Genomic DNA, 8437 nt, shown 5'->3' with positions numbered 1-8437 from the left:
CGAGAATACGTTTGACATTCCCTCTTTTGTAACAACCGGGTATTAAAACGATACAAAAAAATCTGATAAAAATATAATAGAGATCTAAGTCCGATATAATTTTATTAAGTCGCGTATTATTTTGTGTTTACGGATATATATACAAAAAAAGAAATATTCTTTACTTGAAAATAAAGTTTCAACGTGGAAATCTTGAAATAAAATTATATCGCTTGAATAAAATAATTTTATATAGTTCAATCAATAAAGAAGTTGAAATAAAATGTTAAAATTTTTATAAGAAGATTATAGATTGTTGCGTATATATACGAAGCAACGAACGCGTTAATTTAAGTTTTGTTTAACATTTTTTTTCTGTGTAATGAAGGAAATTTCAACGGAATTAATCGCTTAACGGATTAATAAAAGGTATGAAAAGCGGTGAGTCATCTCTCAAACCTGGCTATCGTGATTCGAGAAATCTCAAATAACCTGGTGCATTGAAACAGCAGTATGATTTATGCTTCGCTGATCGACAAACAAACAAAGCGAAATAATATTTCCCCTGAGCTGCAGCATGCGAGAGGCAGATTTACGGGTGATGATATTAAGAGAGAAAGAGAGAGAGAGAGAGAGAGAGAGATAGAGAGAGAGAGGGGGGGGATAACATTCGAGCTTTTCCTTCCTCGTATCGAGAAAATAATGGGGTCACTTATCGGCGAGAGAAAAGGGCAAGGGTTTAACCCGCGCGTGTATCTTACTTATATACATATTCCCCCGCGTGCAACTATATGACAGTCGACTAAAAGTTCTTTTTACAATTGTTAATTATTATTTATGAAATTTAATCTCTTAAATTGGCCTGCAGAGAGAAAATTTTTACGTAGGACTTATTACGTCGTGAGAAAAAAAAAGTGTCTCACTGTTTTACTAATTCAGTAAATGCGCAATTTTTTCGTCGCCGACGTAATAATCCTGTATTCGCCGGTTCGATGCCGTCCTACAGCCCTTTGTCGTGTCGCGAATAGTGTAATGAATTTCCTTCGCTCGGTTACATATGCAAACGCGAGAACATCGCCTGTAGCGACGGGTGTAAGCAGCTTAACGAGACTGGGCGGGGTGGAGTTAAAGAGTCTAATGATCGGCGAACGAGAAGAAATCGAATCGCTCCGGATCTTCTTTCCGGAATAAGTTAATGTACTGGAAAAGGACTGCGTCTCCCCTATGGGGGGAGTGTCTCGACGCTCGAGGATTCGAGCGAATATTTCCGATAATCACGTTAATAAAGTTAATTGATGCGCGAGCGGCGGCGGCGTCGCGCTTTACCGTCGCCGCCGGTCGTTCTTGAGGAGGATTTTCACCCCGTAAGACCGTTGATCTCCATGGATTCCTCCTGGATCTCCTGCATAGAGAAGCTCACGGATTTTCATGGTTTCCGTCTTGATGATCATCTTGAAGGGATCGTTCTACGTGGAAGAAAGGTGAGTGGCGTAAATGAATCAGTAAAATGTTCGTCCATTCAACAACGGAAGATAGCGGGACTATCTCTTATTTTTGTCCTTCTTTGAGCGGTCACTCAAAGTGAAATATTGCACTCGTGGAGATTCATAAGAAAAGTAAAAGAGCTTTACGAGACAATCTTCAGCTCTGATCTTCATTCCGTTTTGTCCTTTTTGAATCCGCTAAAATTGTAAGAAGAAGTAGATTTGAAATATCAGCTACGCGAAAAATCTTACGCTTAACTCGGCGGGATGTGACCTTTTTATTTTTATTGAATGACATCGACAGAAAGCAAAAGGAAAAAGCGTATTCTTCAGACGTGTTATTTGATTGATATTATATATTCAGAGATAAATTCTATTTAATAATGTCAATTATGTAACATTTTTACGGATACACGCAATGAGATCTTATTTTCTGCTTTTAAAAATGAAAAAGATATGGATTTTATTTAAAAATATTAAGAAGTAGATTTGAAATTATAGCTACTCGAAAAATCTAAACTGGCAGAACGTAATGTGACGTTTTTTTATATTTTTACTGAATAATACCGATGGAAAGCAAAAGAAAAAAGCGTATTCTCAGGCGTGTTATCTGCAGATTGATATATTATATTCAAGAAGGTAGAAATTCTATTTAATAATGTCAATTCAGAAGCTTTTTTTTCCAGATACGAGAGATATTATTTTGTGCTTTCGGTAATGAAAAATATATGGACGGAGACGAGAAAAATCCAAGTTGTGCGCGCACGTTTATCTCGCGGCCGCGGTCGGTTAAATTTCATTTTGTCTCAAGAGACATTAATCTTTTGCATTATATATGTCCATCGCCGTCGCTCTCGCGCACGATAATACGTGAATAATACGAAAGGCATTATTCCGCCGAGTATAGCAGCGTGCCGCTCAAAGAACGTTTTTACGAGTGCGCGTAAAATTAAATGGATTTTACGGTTTATGAGTGCAACACGCGTATAAAATATCGACTCATCTTCGTATGAAGAGAGATGGAAGAACGATATATATATATATATATATATATATATATATATATATATATAATACATATACATATGTGTATACATACATACATCGCGACGCTTGAGGACGACCGAACAAAATTACATAGCTCGCTCGTCATAAAGTAAAAGCTAGTCCGTGCAGTGGCAGAAAATTCATCCTGCAAACCATGAAGACGCGAGGCAGACTCGATACAACTTGACATACGTTTCAAGGACTAAGGCTAGGTCGCGAAACAGGACTGAATAATAGACTTAATCCTTTGAGATCGGAATACCTTCTCGTTGGCATTGGAAATAAAATATACAACGCCGAGCCTTATCATTGAGTCTGGAAGTTTACGGACAAAACTTATTTCTTGTGGATGTCTGATGTAGAAGTTTCTTCCTTCGAAGGAATGGAAGGTTACACGTCTTGCTACAATCCGACTACAAGCTAGTACACGAGAAGAAATGTACAAGTTTATTAAAGTAAAAGTATATACCGTAAGAGATAAGCGTGAAAACGCAGAATTTTATATTCCACGGATTTATATCCTTTCAATCTTTATATCTTCAAGTTTGAGATAAATTCTGTTATCGCATTTTATGACGCACGAATATACAATCGGTTAATTCAAATTATTTTCAATTAAATGACAAGTTAGAAAATTCGCGAGTCCGTTACGAGCTTTGTGAAGTGTTAAACGATAGTGCTGAGCGAAGATGCGTTTGCGCGCGACCATCTCGGCATAGAGGGATGGAAAAAAAAGGAATAGTAGCCAGAGATTACGGAGAGGAAAAAATAGATGCGTAGAAAGGGGGAAAGAGGAGAATGAGTACTTGAAATGGTCGGGAACATTTTTCCCGTTGGTGAAAGGCGAAAATACCTACTCGCTCCATCCATTCGCTCGTTCACGTTCCCTTTTGTCGGAGGATCGATGAACCCTGTCCTCGCGCGTGAAACAATAGGAGGCGGACGGGATTTCTGCCCTGGTATAAAACGAGGAGCGAAACGAGGAGTTCGAGTTCCGAAGGGCGCGTGGCAGAAAGCAATGATCCTCCCGTCCTGAGGCGATGCTCGCGGATACGCGGAGCGCGAGTCCCTGTGTCCTTCATCTCTGCTTAATTGCACTTGGAAGAGTCAAGCAGATGCATCGATTATTGCCACTTGGAATGATTTTGCTTCAATTCTTTCAATATTGAAATAATGGTTTTTACGTTTCTACACGTTCAGTTACAATTAATAGAGGACAATTAGAAGTAAAAATTCTAAAATCGCCCAAAAAAAAGAATAAATAAGTAATAACAAATATATATTTCACGAAGATATATTTAAATTATAACGTTTTTAAAATTATCAGCACTCGCTTCCACATTACACACATATATTCCTACGTCAGATTTCTACTCTTATTAGCTTTTTATTACAAATATTATTTAATTTAGAAATAAATCACGTTTGAAATTGACGTTGATTCTCTCAACTTCTAAAATCTGTATAATTGCTCTTGCAAACGCTCTTTACTTAATTTGCCTTACAACTCGGAGATTTTAGATTTAATTATCTAATCTTCGGCTCGGTCAAAGACGTTGGCAGTAAGGAATCAATGGGCTCTTAGAGAGCCCACGATGGCGGTTGAGAGTTAAGTACTTATATAGGGATACATTCAGTTATCGGACTATTTCGGTTAACGGGATTCCATCTCGACACGTTTCAGTATTGCAGGAGTGCTCATAGCGCGGCTTTATGTACGTAGGGTATCCGCCCAAAAATTGATTTTATAGCTTCTATCTTGATTGAAGCAAATTAAGGCTCCTTCTCCCTCCCGAAAGGCGCCGAAATCGTGAAAAGGAAATTAAACAACGCGAGATTGAAGCCATTATCTTAATGAAATAAATGATTGTGTTTGTCTTTCGTACGTACTTGTTAACGTTGCCGTATGCTTTAGGAAAGACAAACAGCCAGAAATCCATTCGGGACAATCCGCAGATTCCTGGCGAATGGGATGTATCCTCCGTTTTATTATCCGCAGGACTTATCGACCCAGAGGACGTCGCTTAATCTCTTCAGCCATCTATATTCGGCATGACGATGACGCGTCGTGACGCGACGCAGTAACAATGACCTCGTTCCATAAATTCCCGTTCCGGCATACTCGCGAGCGCATAAAAATGCCCGGCCGTTTATAGCGAGGCGCGTATACAGAAAGCGGCTTTTCATCGGCCGCGTGCGTTATCCAGACGCCCAACCCTCTTCCAAGTCATAAGCTAGCCCGCGCGGTTAACGCGCTCTGGTCCGCGGGGACAATGCTTCGGGTAAAAAAAATAGCGGGTTTTTATCATCTTTATATGAGTTCTGCGCCGAGTTCCTCCGCAGCTTATTTTCATACGTGGATTTTTAGACCAACCGGCAAATAGGCAATCTTATTTTGTCTCCGACGACGAGGCGTCAGTATATAAGTTCCTACGCGCGAAATTTTCAGAATCTCACACGAAATAAGTTGCAGAGTTTCGAGTATCACCGGCGGAGATACTAAAATTCTTCTCTTCATTTATTTAGTTCTAAGTAGGTAAGCTTTCTTAAAATCTCAAGTCGAAACTTTTGTTTGACGAGATGAAGAAGCCGCGGGAAAAGATGGCACGCTAATATCGGAAATTAGATTTAAAAAATGGCCGGAGATTAACTGGGTAATTGCTAATGAATAAGAAACACCTCGTAAAGGTTTCGCAATAGAAGATCTTCCCGCACGCTTGATCTTGAAGAACGCTCGCCGGGAAAGTAAGCCGACAGAGGAATCCCGAGATTGCTATCATGGAGAATCGTTTCACTCAAATGCTCTTCCTGCAGGAGGAGTTTCCGCCGATTGTCGTCGAAAAATTCAAAAGATCCCAGGAAATTGGAAAACATTCTTGACCGCGATAGCATGCCACGCGATCCAAAATATGGAGAAAGATATCGACAAATCTTCAATAACATTTTCATACATATAAATTAAAATTTCTCACGCATAAATATAATTTAATTTCAAATTCAACGCGTAATTTTTATTAAATATATATAAATACGCATTTTTTTCTTTTGTTAAGATTTATCGTAAATTATTTCTAGCGTGTATAATTCGATTCTTCGAAGCGCTTCTGCTCGTATTGATGTCGTACGAGAGTCGAGTACAACTAAAAATAAGTTACGACGCGCGTGGGACACTCGACGATTACTCTGCCCCACGCGCTAAGTCCTGCAGGAAAAGCCCAACGTAATGAGCCTAATAAACGTACACGCCTTGCGAATTATTCTCTCGGCGTGGCGCGTAAGCGACTCGACGGGTTAACTGATGAAAACAGGGCTAACGGGACGAAGCTAATATCGCACGCGGCCGTCGCCGTTAATGAAATTTTATTTCTCTTTCGTGCAACGCTTCGATATATCGCGCGCCTCTAGGCAACAAATAACGCGTTAAACCGAGCTGAGCCGTTATCCGAATAAAAGTTCTTGGCGAATTGCGGGAACAAAAGTCCCAGACGCTCCGCGCGGAAGAAAACTCGAGTATTTACGGAACGCCCGATAAAGGACGACTGTCACGCGACGATATGACGTCAGAAATTTATGGTTAACGGCAAGCGCATCGATTTGGAAAAGTACAATTAAATCAATCATGTAATAAAAGGAGCAACGAAAGCGACGAGTCACGTTTTAAATCGCTCGCAATTCGATAAAACTTAAAATAACATTTCGCGCAGTAAAATGGAGTGACATGCTTTATGACATGGTGGACTACTAAAACGGACAAGTGCAGCAGGATAGGTACATTTCCCAGATGCGCAGCATGCAGATGCAGTCGGAATGGCGGAATGGTATTAGGTAAGTGGACGATATATTCCCTGCCATATTCCCTTACTGATGGTCCCTAAAGTTCCACAAATGCATATCTCTTTATTTCGAACTTTACATTTTTGCCTTCAATTTTTCAAGTCTTATAGTCTTAAGTTTTAATGACTTTCAACAAGACATACGAAGTCTTTTAGATCCCAAAGAAATTCAATTTTGCCCCTTCTTGTTTGCAAAACATGTGGACGTATCTTAAAACTTTAATTTCAACACAATAATCCCGCTTTCGTAATCCTGAATGGTTAACATTATATTCAAAACGTTAAGAAACTTAAAAAATAAACAACAAATATAATAAGGCTCTGAACAGAAAAACAAGGTAAATAATGGGCTATGAGAGCCAACGCAGGATCTAATATGCGAAAATTATAATTAACAAATTCTTAGTCAATACATTAAAATATTAACAAATTAAAAATTATCAAACGCGTTTCTGCCCTGAATTGGGCCTTCTTCAGTGATAGTAGTCAAAGAACGCATATGTAAGAAATTAAATTAATAAGCACGTGAGCGGCGGTATCGCAACGAGCTGACACGAAGGCGTAAGCCCAGATATAGGAAAAGTTCGTATTCTTGAGAACATCGAGCGCGCATCTCGAATCTGCGATGTTATAAAGCGTATGTCAACGTAACGTAACAAATTAAATGCTGACACAACGACGTAAGCGCACAGATATAGAAAAAGTTCGTATTTTTGAGAACGCATCGAGCGCGCATCTCGAATCCGCGATGTTATAAAACGTATGTCAACGTAACGTAACAAATTAAATGCTTAAAAAATAAAATAAAATAAAATGTTTGCATAAGAGACTTGTTTTCGTCCATCGACTTCTTCTGTATACCTATCAATCTCTAATGGTGCGTCTCCACCTGAGAGTATAAGAACTCTCGAGAGCAAAAAGAAAGAGAAAGAAAGAGATACTCTCGAGAGTCTCTTTCTCTTTCTCTCTTTTTGCTCTCGAGAGTTCTTACTCGCAGGTGGACACGCATCTTAAGAGTCTCCGTATACAAGACTCTCGTATATGGTAACGTAACGTAACGTAGATCAACGCACAAGAAACGTATTGACGTATAACGCCGTAACCGATACGTTTCTTGTGCATTGACCCACGTTTCGTTACACTACGTTACGATACGAAAGTCTTGTGCGGAGGCTCTAAGCTCTAAGAGAACACATTTTGTGTCCCTTAACAATTTGGATAATACATTATAACATAAAAATAAAATAATTTAGAATTCAGAGTGAAATTTTGTTATTCAAACATCCAAGATGTACTTCGCTACACAGAAAAAAAGATCAAATCAAAACTTATATACTAACTTATATACGCAACAATCTAAAATCTTCTTAAAATTTCAACTTTTTTTTCTTGATCGAACTATATAAAACGACTTCAAGCAAGTTTTCTTCGTTTAACGCAATATAATCTCATTTCAACATTTCCACGTCGGAACTAAAGATATTTTCAAATGAAGAACATTCTTTTTTTTCTGTGTGCGTAGGTCGAAAGAGCCACTTGAAACGCGCGGGCGGATCGTATTAAATCCTGTAGCGCGCTTATCAAGAGTCTTTTAATAATTAACATATATTATTATTTAAAACGTGATATATATTTTCAGTTGAGCGCTGCATTGGAAGGCAATCAACTGCGATTAACATAGATTAATACAGATTACACGGCGGAGACGGAGCTTAAACGGATAGATATTTACCTCCCGCTCGCCGCAACTGCGGCGCTAATCCCATTGAAACAAATTGGCGAATCGATAAATTTGCTGCGGGAGAGAAGCACACGATAAACATTATCGGAAGAACTTGCGATCCCGCCTGCGTAAATTCGTCAGCTTTTCGACTGACGCATAAAGCTGTGCCATGCGATATAAATTTCCGGTTATTTATGCGGCCATCTCCCCGAGCGTTTATCTTGGAGCAACAATGATATCCAGCAGAAATACCAATGCTGAAGACGTTCCACTTTTCTATCTGAATTTTCCTTTCAGTGGCGAGTAGAAATCTCGGAGAAAAACTTCCACAAATCGTTCAAATAGATCCAGTCCGCGCGATGCCGAAGATG

The 8437-nt window shown here is 39.1% G+C and overlaps 1 protein-coding gene across 1 annotated transcript in view; it reads right to left on the bottom strand.

The window, feature by feature from the left end:
• The window catches only part of LOC143897825 (uncharacterized), a 187040-nt gene that overhangs the window by 76197 nt on the left and 102406 nt on the right, over positions 1–8437 (bottom strand). The window lies entirely within an intron of this gene.

The sequence above is a fragment of the Temnothorax americanus genome, unplaced genomic scaffold (genome assembly GCF_048541705.1).
Source record: "Temnothorax americanus isolate GAGA-0224 unplaced genomic scaffold, ASM4854170v1 Scaffold21, whole genome shotgun sequence".
NCBI classification, from domain to species: Eukaryota; Metazoa; Arthropoda; class Insecta; order Hymenoptera; family Formicidae; genus Temnothorax; species Temnothorax americanus.
Note: the sequence above shows the minus strand (reverse complement) of the source record. Positions and strands in the feature narration are given on the sequence as shown.